A 17,749-nucleotide genomic window follows, 5' to 3' on the forward strand; every position below is an offset into this window, starting at 1 on the left:
TTAGAGTTTTTTATAAGAAGCTACAAATTCGCTTGTAAACTCGCAAGGATTATTTTCAACTACTTAAGATTCCTTTTATACAATTTTTTTGTTTATTTGGCTTTTGAGACATGTGCGCACTGGAGTTCACGTTACTCAAAGTGTAAAAGACAATGAAGAATGTGAAATAAAAATGTGTGGGGTGTGACAAGTATTATAGCAACAAATGTCTATTTTATTTGCATAGGTACAAAAGTACTTGCGTTTTATACATATATACATACATAAAGCATGACGCTCTCACACATGCCAAGCTTTTTCTTAATCGCTTGATTGGTTTTACGTTGCCTGTTGGTCTTCCGGTATTTTTTGGCTCCTTTTTTCATTTATTCTTCTTATTATTTCCCTTTATGTTCACTTACAAACAATTTGACGTAGAATAGGTTTTGGGGCTGAGCCAAAATTTTGGCTTGGTGCCTGTTAATTCTTTTCTAAGTAGATAATACTACTTGCGCGAGAAAGAGACATCCCGTTAATCGAAACCAGCGGTGCACAAAGCCAGGAGAGTTTCGAATACAAACGTTTTTGTAGTAGTATGAGTGTCGAAGAAGAATGGAAATACAAAATTTGAGCATAAAATTTACGCATGAAATGTTTACAGTTTTACAGTGAGGTCGGATAGCAAACTCAGCCTCAGGCAGACTTTCGATAAGTCTGCGCAAAAGACTGTGAGTTGGGCATTTTCGAAGACTTGGATAGAACTCAGCCTATCCAGAGTCGAATAAGCCGTTGACAGAACTTTGCTACTGGTCGGGGTTATTGTAATAAAATCGATAAATGACTAATGCCAGTTCAAGGTAGGAATTGGTGATAGATAGATGGCTAGTGAGCCTATATCAAACAACGGGTGGATTGGTGACCGATGATGGTGAATCGATGTTCGATGGCTGGTGATCCGATATCGAATGGCCGATGGATTAGTGGATCGGATTGCGAGATTGCCAGCGGATTAACACCGTACAACTACAAGACAGGGTACAAAAGCAGCGCAAGCATAGGAATAAGAATCAGTTTTGATTTTAATTTTATTGTAAGTGTACTACTCCCAAAGTAGTCTAAATAAAGACCACTTTGCCATACTGAATATTAAAGTTATTTACTCGACAGTTCAGAGATTCTAACGTTAACAGAAGGTGCATAATAATCAGGAATCTCCCAAAATTCGTTACAATACTTATGATGTTACATAACATGATATTACAAAAACTTGTGAAAGACCGCTTCTTTCATCCTTGCAAATAAGGCTGCATGCTTATAAGTAAGGCTTTCTCAGTAACAGCAGATGTAGGAACTAGAAGCTGCACGAAGAAACGTTTAAGCACTACCTGCTCTCGCAAGATTAAGGCTCCATCCACTAGGGCGGCAGAGTTGCCAGATTTCGAGGCAGCAATTAAGCTACCTCCTAGAAAACTTCCAGTATCTGCCAAGAGGCCGGAGTTATTCTACAAGTCCTTGTGGCGAAATTGGGTACCAATACAAACAAATTCTGGTAACACTATGGGTACATTTAGTTGACCGGCCGGCTCAAACTAACCGTGAAAACAACTGCAGAGCTGAAAAAGATATTAGGAAGAAGTATTGATATTGCTGAAACTGAAAAAAACAGTCAATCAGACAATAGCAACTTAGCTGCTGCCCTAGAGAAAAGTAAACCATTTGGATTGATATTTAGAGCTGACTTCCTGTATTCTAAATACAGAGCCAAATGCAATCACTTCGCGACCAAAATAGTGCCCCTCCCCTTGTCTCTACTCTTTTTAGGTAGAAAATCGTGTTTTCTTCGATATTTATGGGTCACCATTTATATTTGTAGTCCCACTTTAAATGGGTAGTTGAGAGATACTTTCCCTGCGAATTCTGCTTTTAAGTTTAGAGGCCGTGTCTCCGATGCACACCGCAGCCCAATTCGAATGAGCACGATCTTTTTTTTTTTTTGATACTTTAGTTCCACCATTTTTCCGGTTGTCTTGGCAACACAAACCGAAAAGCAAACATTTTTTGCAACCACTTAAACAAGGCAAATCAGCTTTTGATTTTATGCTGAAGAGTCTTTTGTGCTCGCTCGAATGCTGGCAAAGTCGTTGCGATGATGGAAGCTCTCTACACAGACGACTGACTGAATCAATTAACTTACTCATTTGTACTTACACAGCCAGGTTGTGGATATAAAACTCTGCGCTAAACCGGAAGAGCAAGAAACCAAATGGGTAGGCGGTTGAGTTGAGTTGAGTTGGAAGAGTGAAGGCGTATCGCATGCGAGGGTGCAAGAGAGCAGCAAGCCACCACTTGAAAGAATTAAATACGCATTTCACCGCTGTTGTTCCTACCTCTTCTCATCTACCAACCCCTGCTTAATTCTGCACCCCGACCACACATGTACACGCTACTTGGTAACGAATTTGCAAAGATGATGTCGCAGTCAATTTAAAATGATGAATTTACAAAGTTCGCGACGAAATTGAACAGCTGAAAAAATTGGAAACAAGATGAGATGCTTTTATGTAAATACCAACTGTTTCTGTTGTTATTACGTCATTTGCTATTGTCGCTGTTCGTTGTTGTTCTTTCTGTTTCTGGCTCGGCTCAACAAACTTTTGTAAATTGCTCATCTTTTAGTGGCATGTGGTTTTGTGAAGCGCTTATTGATAAACCAACTGCAATTCAAGTGCCGTTAATTAACGATGCAGGGTTCGTACAAATAATAGAAAGCATTCAATTTAAATGTCTCTATTTTGCGTTGGTTTTATAATTTCTCACCAAAAAAAGATTGTTTGCAAATATGTACTGTGGTGCACTCACTTGACACTGAATGACTATTTGTTGACAGAAATCAGCTGTGTGGAAATATATGTCCTACAGTTATTTTTTGACAAAAGAAAGCGCAATTCATATTAGGCGACATCAAATCTCTTTTGAATCTGGATAGGAACATCACTGCTGACATTTCAAGCTCAAAATTCAAGTGGCATTTTCGTTCTTCTAAAAAAAAAACGCTCAGTCGTCTGGCGATTCCCATTGGCGGCGGGAGCCAACGCCAACTTTTGCTAGATAAACATAGCTGAACACTTTTAGGAAGGTCAAATCCACATTGGTGAACATATGACAACGACACTTTTTAAGAACTCACGAGGGACAGGGTACAATGGAACAGAAATAATTTTTCCGTGAGCGAGGTTAGCGAAGAATCAGTGGAGGCGGTAAGGGATCGAACGGAGAGTTCGAACTTAGAGCAAGAAACGGAGTGCGTACAAGTGCCCTCTAATATTACCATACGGCATTAAGCATTATTCAATTGTTGGGAGTCTTAGTCGAACCAAAAATCTTGATACTGAAAGAAATGTTGATTCTGGGCTGACCTGAGATGGGTAGGGCCCAAGGGGAAAGCCATGGCAACTGCATTTTACGACAACTCACGATGGACAGGGTACAATGGATTGAGCGTGAGTTCCACAAAAGCGATGTTTGCCCTCTTCAGAAATGATTTTTAATTGATGATTCGGACTTTGAGAGCGAGAACGAGGCGTGCGTAGAATCAGTGGAGTCGGTAAAGGATCGAACGGCGAGTTCGAGCTTAGCGAAAGTATGGATAAGTGTAAGAAGCAGAGGGGGGTACAAGCGTCCTTTAACATTACCATTCGGCATTAAGCATTATCCAACTATTGGTAGTTTTAGTCCACCCAAAATCTTGATGCGGTAAAAAATATTTATTCTGGGCCGATCTGATTAGGGTAAGTCCCTAGGGGAAGGACATGACTACGGCACTTTGCGGCAACTCACGACGGACAGGGTACAATGGATTGAGCGTGAGTTCCACAAAAGCGATGTTTTCCCTCTTCAGAAATGATTTTTCTTTGAGGATTCGGACTTTGAGAGCGAGGCTAGCGGAGTCGATAAGGGATCGAACAGCGAATTAGAACTTAGAGAAAGTCTGGATAAGAGTAAGAAGCGGAGGGAGTACAAGCGTCCTCTAACATTACCATAGTGCATTAAACATTATCCAACTATTGGGAATTTTAGTCGACCCAAAAATATTGATACTGGAAAAATCTTGATTCTGGACCGATTTGAGAAGAGTAAATCCCTAGGAGATATGAAGTGGTAACAACCAGGCTAGGTGCATGAATGAGACGCATACATCTACAGTTGGAAGACAACAGGGAGGAAGAAAGTTCCATGAAATCTGCAAAAAAAATTTAAGCCAAATTGTTGTAGTATGCCAAGAGTAGTCAACGTCAAAGGATAAATACGTTAACAAGCCAAAGGATAAGAATTCGGAACGCTTTGACTCCTGCTTTACCCTGACGACTTTAGCGTTAATTGATTGTAGCAATTGAGCGTAGCTATTCCTCGGAGCAGATCCCCGCCGAAGGGTGTACCTTGATAGTGTAATAATCAGTATTATTGCGATGAAAAGAGAATACGTTGATAACATGCAACACTACCGTGATCTTGGGACTGCTAAAGGGTGTGGTTTTAAACTCGTAAAAGGGCTAGGCAAAATCAGACTATAAGCGGTAATGGATGGGGGGCTAATACGATACCAAAGTACACCGCAAAATGGCTTAAATAGCGTATAGGCGAATTAAATCAATAGACCCGATTATTTAAAAAGTCAAACGAATCTTTGCCGCTGCAGTCGAACAAGTACGAGAAGACGTTGTGGCCGGAGCATTCTGAATTCAAAAAACTGCTCACCTCCATAACTTAGCTCTTATCCTAAGGGTTGCGTTTCATGGACACAACAAACAAATAAAAATACCAACTCACCCGCCTATATCTTTCATATTTACAAGAAGACGAAGGATATTTTCAACACAGAGCTTAGGAAAATGTTCTAGGACCTGGTAAGTACTCATCTGTGACTAAGGGAGAGATGTGCTTAATAGAACAATTATAACACGCATGAAGCAGGTGAGGTAAAAAGGTATCACGATAAACTATTGCTAGAGAGTCAGGAAGAAGAAGAAGAAGACTTGACGACATACATGTAAGAGACAGAAGCACAGCTTAGTGATGCTGTGGGTGGCATCAAGCGAACACTTTCTAACTCTTGATGACTATTCGTTTGACATGACACTGATCGCAGAGCCAATGCCTCTATCCGAAGGAAGGTTACTGATATTAAATAAATTCGTTTTCACGCGTAGGTTTTTTTCTTTTAATATATCGCAAAGCTCCGCACTACACTAGTGAAGCCTGCGAGTCCTTAGTATGTACAGCGAACTTGAGTAGTTCAGCAATTTTAAGACTTACATCATCTGCATTAATTAATGCTTAACCGCTTAAGGGATTTTCATCAGCTGGCGCTGTTTCTCGATGACTGACGCCAATTGGGAACCGAAAAGGGGGTCAAGTCTTAATCCACCTGCCTCTCTTAACTACGTAGCGGTCTCGACTCAAATACTTTCTTGTCCGGAAATTCATCGTTGATGCGCATAACTTGATCTAGCCAGCAAAGCCTTTGGGTTTTGATTCGCTGCACTTTGTTTCAAACCGGTGGTGTTACTCAAAGTAATTTCGTAAATTCTTACCAACATTGCAGGGACCTTAAACTCAGACATTGCATCTTACAACCAACTCTTCTCGCGCTGTCAAATGCTGTTAAGAAGTCGACAAAACGATGGTGAGTGTCGATTCTCTAATAGTCAGTTTTCTCCAAGGTCTGGCGCATCGTGAAGATTTGATCGATAGTAGATTTACCACGTCTAAAATCGCCTCGGTGGCCGCCGTGGTGTGATGGTACCGTGCTTCGACTACCACAACGAAGATCGTGGGTTCACGCTCCGGCAAAACAACATAAAAATTTGAAAAACAAGGTTTTTCACAATTTTTCTAAGCGTTGTCGCCGCTCGGGAAGCACTGCGAGTGTATTTCTGCCATGAAAAAGTTATCAGTGAAAACTCATATGCCTTACAGATGCCGCTCGGAGTCGGCGTAAAACAAGTAGATCCCGTGCCGCCACTTTAAAGGAAAAATTAAAAAGAAGAGAATCTTGCCCTAAAATCTCTTCAAGATTATTTATTTATTTTATTTATTTATTTATTTAATTTCAAAAATAGTCTAAAGTTCTTACAGGCTACTTGAGTTTGTACTTAAAAATAGAGACTTTTGAAATACAATCAAAAAATTATTACACTCAAAAATGATTTGAAGGTGGTCTTTGGCAAAGAAAAGTCAATGGCCAAAGAATTTGAGATGGTATTGAACTCCCTCAGTGCTCTTATTAATTTTTTTTTAATCCGCCCGGATAGCGTCCAGTCAGTATGTTGACAATGGTATACAGTCTTTCGTGCGATATTAAGCAAGCTGATTCCACTTTAACTGGCGCAGTTTGCCAGGTCGCCTTTCTTGTAGATTGTGCAGAGTAAACTTAAGTTCTAATCTGGAGGCTTATGTTCATCCGACCATGTTTTGCAAAGCAGTTTATACATGCTCCTTACCAACTCTTCGCCTCTGTGTTTGAAAAGTTCGGCCATACTCAATTCGCTTATTCAGGTGCCGGAACGTGTTTTCCACCAACGGCGGTTTGAGCTAGCAATGAGGAGAATTTTTCGCACCGAAACTTAAGCACTCTCTTCGTAAGTCAATTGTCAGGTCTTTATTATCATTTCTGCAGGAATTTGGCCGGGTTCTTGTTGTTGTTGTAGCAGTGCTTCGCTCCAGCCAATAGGTGCGACCAAGGACGCAACAAATTAAATGGGGCTATATTGAAATGACAGCCGAGCACGAGTTGATCCGGTACATAAAACCGTCTGCCTTGGGAAGCGAATCTGGCCCGGTCTTGAAACCTTCCGTCATTCGCCGGATTTTTGGTACCTTTTTTGGGACTTTATTCCTATTAGCCAGCATCTGAAGCTCCTCGCACTCAGCAGTTCTGTTTCACGCTTTTTCCTTCTAAATAGGCGTCTTTCCTTATTCTTCAGTCTCAAGTTAACAGCTTATGAAATTTTAGAAAAGTTTACAATAACTCACGAAACAATTTCAAAAGTTTCATGTTTTTATGTCGGAAGAGGTCTGCACTAAACAACAATAACAATAAAGTCTTTGCACTTTTGTAACCCAACTTAAATTGTCGAATAAGAATTAATAAAAGTGACAAAATAAAATTAAATACAATAACTTAAAAAGTAAGCACATGAAAGAAGAACAAATTTTGAACAACAGCAGAGTCAGTGAACAAAAACAACTTAAGCGCGCAAATGCAAAGTGAATTTTACAAAAGTTACGGCGCTGCTTAACTGGCAACAACGAGAAATAGAAAGCGCGTTGATGTCCCCACCAATGCCTCCACGCATAGTTAGAATGCCAAAGGCAAACCAACCCCGATCAACCAATCCAATGCGAATTCATTGTTTCAACAACGCTCAGTGACATCGAATTTATGCATTAACTCGCTATTTGGTACTGCTGTTGCCATTAAAAAGGGGATTACACAAACAACAACTACCCAGAGCTTCTGTGTTTGGAAAAATCTCGCATGGCGTTGGATTAATCAGTGCTGGAATACGCAAAAAAAAACAACTTTACTCCTTTTAAGCTGCAATTGCTGCGTTATCGTTGGAGATTTTATCATAAACTTTGCTTTCTTCGCACTCCACATACAAAATTTTAAGCTTAGCGTTGCGAATGAGCTCGTTTATCAAAGCATTGAAACATGCATGGATTTTCGGTTAGTTCCAACCATGGTTGCCAATTTGGTTCATTGAGCGGAAAAATGGTCCGTCCTTTTTGGGTATTTTTGCTGTTATTGGTACCTTTGCTCTGGTCATCATCATTAAAATCAGGCCCGTCATGTCTATGCCAATTTGGGAGCAATAGTGGAAAATAAATGGAGGTCTTTCCCTTGCTCCACTGTCAAATACTGCTGGCGATAGGTATACTTTTTTGGCCAAATAGTCTTAAGCCATTTAACCAACGCTACTTAGCCAACCATAATAAGTACCTTAAGGTTAGGTTAGGTAAGGTTGAACTGGTCGGTCAAATAAGCCCTCACATATACTGAATGTGTCCACAATGTTACCAGAATTTTTTGACGACCAAACGGAAAAAGCCCAATTAGTTACCACGCTTATGTTATAGAATAGCTCCCTCCTCTTGGCAAATACTAGAACTTTTCTAGATCATAGCTTAGTTACTGATACGAGATCTGACAAATCTGCCACCCTTAGTAGCTGGAGCCTTGACCACGCGAGTGCAGGACACGACCTTTTTTCCTGATTCTCGCACTTCCTGTATCTGCTGTTAATGATGAGACCTAACTTAGACGCATGTAACGCCAGAAGGAAGTGTCCAGTTTGTATGCCGAATGTGAGTGTTAAGTATTGTCTTCTCAGAGATATGAGCAACTTTTTGAGACTAACGCCGTAGCATTAGCACATGATCTTAAACGTTTTGAAACCTCGAGCTTCTGTCTAGTCCTTTTCTGCTTGATGAGGCATATGCAACTCGTGTATTCTTTTGATTTCTCCTAAACGGATTGTGACTTCTACAGTGGACCCATCGAGTGCTGCACTCTTCTTTACCAACTCATCGGCCTGTTCTTTACATTCTGTTCCTTTGTGACTGGGAACCCAGTATTAATGTATGGTCCGACCTAAGCGAAGTCTCCACAGTGCTTCTTTGCATTCCAGAACAATTCTTGATGAAGTATTGTTTGAGATTATTGCCCGCCCATTAATATATGTGCGAGTCACCACGTATAATATATATATACTGGATCCAAGAAAGGGAACCTTAATTTTCCTGAGAAACTTTCTCTCACAAAATCCATGGTCCATCACATCTCCTTTCGACACCATTCATGATCAAGAGCTATACATCAACACGAATTTCATATGCACTTAGAGTGTGATATTTGTTAGTAAGTAGGGAATTTTCAATCCAATGTGAGTCCATGGCCAGTGTTACCAGAAGCTTGCTCAACGATGATACTGAAAAACCTCATCAAATACGTGAGCCTTCTAGGATCTGTAACATTGTTGATTCTAGACCTGACAGCTGTGCCTTTCCTTGTAGCTCAACTCTTATACTAAAAGCATGCAATACAGAAGACGGCACTGTCCTTCCGATTAACCATCATAAGCCTACAGTAATCTCCTTTTAACGATAAGAATAAGCTTTGGGAACAGGTGTGGTAGGCTAACATTGTTTCTGTTCATTGGGAAGAGTAAACATAAATTCCCTTCTGCGGGCTTCCACACCAAAAACCATCTTTGGCATTGTAGTTGAAGTATCTGCTGTACAAACTATTCGCTTTCGTGTTTGTACAGCTCGGCGTTCATTGTTATCCGAAGCTTTGAAATTCTCATTTCTGTCACGAACGATCGGGGTATCCGATTCTCCTGCTCCCTCGCTTTCTAGCAATAAGGAAAGGCGCTGACTTTACAGCTTAAACGCACTCCGTACGTCAGTTACGAGGTCACTATACCAATGCGAATCTGTCCTGGCATCGACAGAATTTTTGGTCATTATTCCAAAATGTCAGCATAAGGAGGATGATGTTAACCAACGTCCTATTATTTCGGAGTTAGCGCGATATTCCTCATCATACAGATTTTTGGACACCAGTGGTGTCCGCAGCGGAGATACATAATGAGAGAGATCATGGTTTGGTTACATCGTTTGTTTTTCTTCCCATCATACAACCAACAACCCTGCATCGAATTCTGCTTCCCTTCGAACCTCCTGCGTGCCTTTTCCTTCACGAAGTCATCAACCAGCTGGGCTTCTGCAAAAGTGTGTCCAGTACCAAGAAAGCTCTCAAATTGGGGTCTTTAAAACTTTTGACGTGGTATCATCAGAAAAATAGGTCTTATCAGGGGCTTATTGGCTAGTTTTTTAATGGAAAGGGATTAAATGTGATGCGTCCCAAACGTGGGTTACAATCCGGCTACGGAATTGGAGTTTTTGTCGCCTCTTACCACCTGAATGAACTACTGAGGGAATATTCTGAGTTTCTGTAATTCACTGTGGTTGAGATTGTGGTGAATTAAAGAGACTGCGCCGAAAAATTTGTTTTTCAGCCTTAAACGTGGAGGCGCCCTTCTCTATGCCTCAAAAAGTGTTTGCCCTTGCTGTACCAGCTACCACTTGATGAAAGTTTGATTTGGTAATTTTTCGTAAGAAATATTGGTCCCGAACAAAATATGAGACTTGGCAACTATGTATTCTACGCATAACTCGCATACGTTAAGCATGTATGTATTTGTGCATGGTATGTTGGAATTGCGTTTGGCGGTTCAATTATGTCGCGTCATCGTCGTCACCATAGCCACTGCTAGTACGCACTCATATGAAGCTAATTTATCGCACGCGATTCTTTTGTTGACGTAATTGCATCCAATGTAATCATTTAAGTCTTACGAATTTGAATGATTTTGAAGAAGCTGTTGGATTAGATTTGTTGTTGCTATTTTCTTTCGGCCAATTTGTAGGGAAAATCAAGAGGAGCACGACGCAAATTGGAAGAGAAGCTCGGCCTTAGATCTCTTCGGAGGTTATCGCGCCTTACATTTATTTTATTTATTTTCTTTTGAGTACTTGAGTGATGACAATTTGTGATAAAATTACTAATTTATACTGTAAAAAATCTATGCTTCATTTTTTTTTGTTTTTTTTTTTTTTGCGGGGAGACTGAAAAATGCCTAATGTACCATAATTGCTGCCGTCGCAGCAACCGTGTGTCCGTAGACTAAAAAACAGCCCCGTTCTGGAACCGTCACCCACCCCGACACTACTTTCGCATTACCTCAGGGTGGCGTTCCATATTTCTCATTTTTTAAAAGCCAACTGTTGTCCCTGCGTCCAGGTTCCCGCTATTTGCTCTGAGTGTCCAGTTAATCGCCACTGCTTCGCATACACATTTCTCTGCACTCGCTCTCAGCATCCATCAGGCGTGTCATTACTATAAATGCCATTTTGCTCACTGCAGTGCAGCACTCTTTCCTGTTCCAAATATGTGATACTAAATTTCTCGTGGTAGGTTCCTCCCCAAAGACTCCATGCAAGGTGAGTCTTTCTTCGTGGAAACGGGGGCAGTGGAACATGACGTGTTCCGCGTTTTCTAACTACTGCTTCATTAGCTCTACTTAGTTGAGTCAATAATGGCTGAACTATAAACTAAGTTGGAGCTTTACGGCCGGTAATTGTTAAGGCAAAATTTTAATTTTTTCCCCTCTTACGCGTTTCTATAACTCCGCATCTTCTTCAGGGAGTCTAGTTTTTATTTGAAACGACCAACATTCAACAATTTTTAAACGCGCTAGTTAGAAAGTACTGAGTATTCCTCAAGAATATTACATAGACTTCTATGGACGCCTTCAATTAAGGTCGACCATTCTCGTTTCAAGTTTCTCAGCCAATACTGTGTTTCGACGGCTTTGGAACCCTTATTAGCTGAGTATTAAAGGGGCGTATAAAAATTTAGTACAATTTCGCCAATGTCCTCAAATGCAATCATCTATTAGATAAGGTCCAATTTGGTTTTATATGTGGCGAATTCGATGTTAACTCATAAGCTCACCAATAAAAACTATTGTAACAATATCGTAGCATGAAGCTCTACATGACTGCAGTCATATTTTCCTACACAATATTTAAACAGTACATTTTGCTGAGTGTAATTACTTATCGTCTCAAGATAATCCTTTTGTTGTATACTGTTGCAAAAGTTTCCGCATCGTTTAAGCACTTAATCTTAATTTTAATGAAGAAGACAAAATTTTCAAGAAATCAAACACAGAGTGAAGTATATCTTGAAGATTTCAAGAGTTGGTACACCTTAGTTCTGATGCTCAAATTTTATTGCTCAGCATGCAGTTTAACATAACGCACGATAGGAACCTGACATGCCGGTGTTTGAAGAGATGCGTCGGTCGATTTTGTTCAAGCGTGGCGGTACCCGGGTACCCCTAAACTTCATTTATATAATATGGATATCAAATGAAAGCTGTTGATGAGTTCTTTAGTACAGAGTAATATATTGTACCGCTTGGTGACTAGGGTCTCAAGATATAAGCCAAAACATGGACCCGGATACCCCTAGAATGTGTGGGTAATATGGGTATGAAATGAAAGCTGTTGCTGAGAGATCTAAAGTAATTTTCATTGTGATAATCTATTTAGTCGCATCAAGCTGGCAAAACTGATAAATATGCATGCGAACCCGAAATAGAGATATGAATTAATAATACCCACATACCTATTTACATACGTCCTATTCGATTTACCTGAAATTAGGTAAACAAATATGCCTATATTAGTATTTACGATCCTTTTTTCAGGGAAGTAGACCAGAGACGGACTGGGACTGGGACTGAGGCTGGAACAAAATATATACCACCCTCTGGCACAGGCAATAAGGGATGAAGAAGAACGTGAGAGAAGAGATAAGAGAGAAGGGGACTGAGAAAGAAATAGAATGAGACGAATATGGAGATAGATGAAGCGAAAAAGGCGGAGGGAGGAATGAATAAGTGGATCCGGAAAAAGTGAAGAGGGGTAGGAGAGAGCAGAGTTAGACGGAAAAAGCTTATTAAAATGTTTGCAGATAGGCAAAATTTAGGGCAGAACAACGTCTGCCGGGTCCGCTAGTATGAATATAACATTCAATGTAAATAGTATTCGAATATAAAAATTAACATGAATATAAATATGAATATGAATATCAAAATGAAAATGAATATGAATATGAATACGAATATGAATGTGAACATGAATATGAATATGAACGTCAATGTAATTATCTTATTATCTCATAATTTTAAACGAGAAATTCTTGTATATTTGTATGTTTGTATAGCCGAACGATCTCGGCAACGGCTCAACCGATCTAAATAAAATTTGACATAGAGGTAATGCATCACCTTCTAAGACTTTCTAACTAGGCGTTGCCACTCATAATGTTTAACTCCGATGCCACATATTCGAAATTAAAAAAAATTGCATGAGATATGCCGATATGGGTATTAAACGAAAGGTATTTCACTCCGCATTACAATAGGAACATTTTTGAGTAGGGTTGCCATTTAGGGTTGGGGTAGTTAGATGAAATAGTACTATACTTACTCATATTATATTAAAGCTTTAAAGGAGAACATTAAATTTAAAGATCTTCGTATAATAGCCTTACACATGATTCTATTTAATTTTCTTAATTTAACACACGCTAATTAAATTGAAATGCAATGTCAAGGCACCGTGGCAAATTCTAGCAAACTATATTTAAATGCATATTTTTGGCAAATATTAAATGAATAACTTCTCACAGATTAGTATTAGAAAGATTTCTCACCATAGCAAAAAAATATCTCACCATGGTAATTTGCTACCGTTGAACACTAGAGTCATATGTTCAATTTGAAAACGACATCTAACCATTTAACTACTTACCAACAGATGGCGCTTAGTGAAGTAAGTTGACATTTAATTAAACTAACTGTTAGTTGTCATAACTGATAGTTGTCATTCGTGAAATTTACAAGTTTTTGTAATGTAATAAAATTGTGAGACTTTAATAGTGTACAACTAAAAAAATTTTTGAAAATAATAATCCGGCGCATGAAGATACTCGCCCTAAATAACTTAGTTCTCGATTTCACTAATTGTCATAACAATCCTTTATAATATAAGCTGGAATTACCCATTTCAAATTTTTAGTTCCAGTTCATTTTGCGGATAGTGTTTGATATGTTTTTGAAATATATTTTTAAGGAAATCAAATATTGGTAAGTAAAAATATATAATACTAGCAGACCTGGCAGACGTTCCTCTGCCCTAAATTTGGCCTATCTGCATTTTTTAATAAGCTTCTGGTTTCTGGTTAACTTCCCGGAAAAAAGGATCGTAAATACTAATATAGGCAAATTTTTATACCAAATTTTTAAATTTTGAATTTTTTCTAAAACAAATCATAACTCAAGAATGGCTAAACCGATTTGGGATTTCAAAATCAGCTAACCATCATCTCTCCTTCCTGTATCTTTCCTAAAAATTTCATGGCAATCTTTATATCCGTTCTCGAGTTATGGAGCGGCAATCAAAATGTACACTTCTTTTTATATATATAGATATGTACATATAAAAAAAGTAGAGTTTAATTAATGGTGACATGTAGAACAAAGCGTGTTATGCGGCATACTCGAAGATTGCCGAGCAAAGCTCGGTCACCCAGGTACTGAATACTTATTCGAATATGAAAATAAATATGAATTTGAATATGAATATGAATATGAATATGAATATGAATATGAATATTAATATGAATATCAATATGAATATGAATATGAATATGAATATGAATATGAATATTAATATGAAAATGAATATGAATATGAACATGAAAATGTATATGAATATGAACATGAAAATGAATATGAATATGAATATGAATATTAATATGAATATAAATATGAATATGAATACGAATATGAATATGAATATGGATATGAATATGAATATGAATATGAATATGAATATGAATATGAATCTGAATATGAATATGAATATGAATATGAATATGAATATGAATATGAATATGAATATGAATATGAATACTTATTCGAATATGAATATTAATATGAATATGAATATTAATATGAATATGAATATGAATATGAATATGAATATGAATATGAATATGAAAATGAAAATGAAAATTAATATGAATATGAACATGAAAATGTATATGAATATGAACATGAAAATGAATATGAATATGAACATGAAAATGAATATGAATATGAATATGAATATTAATATGAATATAAATATGAATATGAATATGAATATGAATATGAATATGAATATGAATATGAATATGAATACGAACATGAATATGAATATGCATATGAATATGAATATGAATATGAATATAAATATGCATATGAATATGAATATGAATATGAATATGCATACGAATATGAATATTAATATGAATATGAATATGAATATGAATATGAATATGAATATGAATTTGAATATGCATATGAATATGAATATTAATATGAATATGAATATGTACATGAACGTGAATATAAATATGAAAATGAATATGAATATGAATGCGAATATGAATATGAATATGAATATTAATATGAATATGAATATGAATATGAATATGAATATGAATATGAATATGAATATGAATATGAATTTGAATATGAATATGAATATGAATATGAATATTAATATGAATTTGAATATGCATATGAATATGAATATGAATATGAATATGAATATGTACATGAACGTGAATATAAATATGAAAATGAATATGAATATGAATGCGAATATGAATATGAATATGAATATGAATATGAATATGAATATGAATATGAATATGAATTTGAATATGAATATGAATTTGAATATGAATGTGAATATGAATATGAATATGAATTTGAATATGCATATGAATATGAATATGAATATGAATATGTATATGAATATGAATTTGAATATGCATATGAATATGAATATGAATATGAATATGAATATGAATATGAATTTGAATATGCATATGAATATGAATATTAATATGAATATGAATATGTACATGAACGTGAATATAAATATGAAAATGAATATGAATATGAATGCGAATATGAATATGAATATGAATATTAATATGAATATGAATATGAATATGAATATGAATATGAATATGAATTTGAATATGAATATGAATATGAATATGAATATTAATATGAATTTGAATATGCATATGAATATGAATATGAATATGAATATGAATATGTACATGAACGTGAATATAAATATGAAAATAAATATGAATATGAATGCGAATATGAATATGAATATGAATATGAATATGAATATGAATATGAATTTGAATATGAATATGAATTTGAATATGAATGTGAATATGAATATGAATATGAATTTGAATATGCATATGAAAATGAATACGAATATGAACATGAAAATGTATATGAATATGAACATGAAAATGAATATGAATATGAACATGAAAATTAATATGAATATGAATATGAATATTAATATGAATATGAATATGAATATGAATATAAATATGAATATGAATATGAATATGAATATGAATATGAATATGAATATGAATATGAATATGAATACGAACATGAATATGAATATGCATATGAATATGAATATGGATATGAATATAAATATGCATATGAATATGAATATGAATATGAATATGCATACGAATATGAATATGAATATGAATATGAATATGAATATGAATATGAATTTGAATATGCATATGAATATGAATATTAATATGAATATGAATATGTACATGAACGTGAATATAAATATGAAAATGAATATGAATATGAATGCGAATATGAATATGAATATGAGTATTAATATGAATATGAATATGAATATGAATATGAATATGAATATGAATTTGAATATGAATATGAATATGAATATGAATATGAATATTAATATGAATTTGAATATGCATATGAATATGAATATGAATATGAATATGAATATGTACATGAACGTGAATATAAATATGAAAATGAATATGAATATGAATGCGAATATGAATATGAATATTAATATGAATATAAATATGAATATGAATACGAATATGAATATGAATATGGATATGAATATGAATATGAATATGAATATTAATATGAATATGAATCTGAATATGAATATGAATATGAATATGAATATGAATATGAATATGAATATGAATATGAATATGAATACTTATTCGAATATGAATATTAATATGAATATGAATATTAATATGAATATGAATATGAATATGAATATGAATATGAATATGAATATGAATATGAAAATGAAAATGAAAATGAATATGAATATGAAAATGAAAATGTATATGAATATGAACATGAAAATGAATATGAATATGAACATGAAAATGAATATGAATATGAATATGAATATTAATATGAATATAAATATGAATATGAATATGAATATGAATATGAATATGAATATGAATATGAATATGAATACGAACATGAATATGAATATGCATATGAATATGAATATGAAAATGAATATAAATATGCATATGAATATGAATATGAATATGAATATGCATACGAATATGAATATGAATATGAATATGAATATGAATATGAATATGAATATGAATATGAATATGAATTTGAATATGCATATGAATATGAATATTAATATGAATATGAATATGTACATGAACGTGAATATAAATATGAAAATGAATATGAATATGAATGCGAATATGAATATGAATATGAATATTAATATGAATATGAATATGAATATGAATATGAATATGAATATGAATATGAATATGAATTTGAATATGAATATGAATATGAATATGAATATTAATATGAATTTGAATATGCATATGAATATGAATATGAATATGAATATGAATATGTACATGAACGTGAATATAAATATGAAAATGAATATGAATATGAATGCGAATATGAATATGAATATGAATATGAATATGAATATGAATATGAATTTGAATATGAATATGAATATGAATATGAATATTAATATGAATTTGAATATGCATATGAATATGAATATGAATATGAATATGAATATGTACATGAACGTGAATATAAATATGAAAATGAATATGAATATGAATGCGAATATGAATGTGAATATGAATATGAATATGAATATGAATATGAATATGAATTTGAATATG

The sequence above is a fragment of the Eurosta solidaginis genome, chromosome 2 (genome assembly GCF_040869045.1).
Source record: "Eurosta solidaginis isolate ZX-2024a chromosome 2, ASM4086904v1, whole genome shotgun sequence".
Lineage (NCBI taxonomy): Eukaryota > Metazoa > Arthropoda > Insecta > Diptera > Tephritidae > Eurosta > Eurosta solidaginis.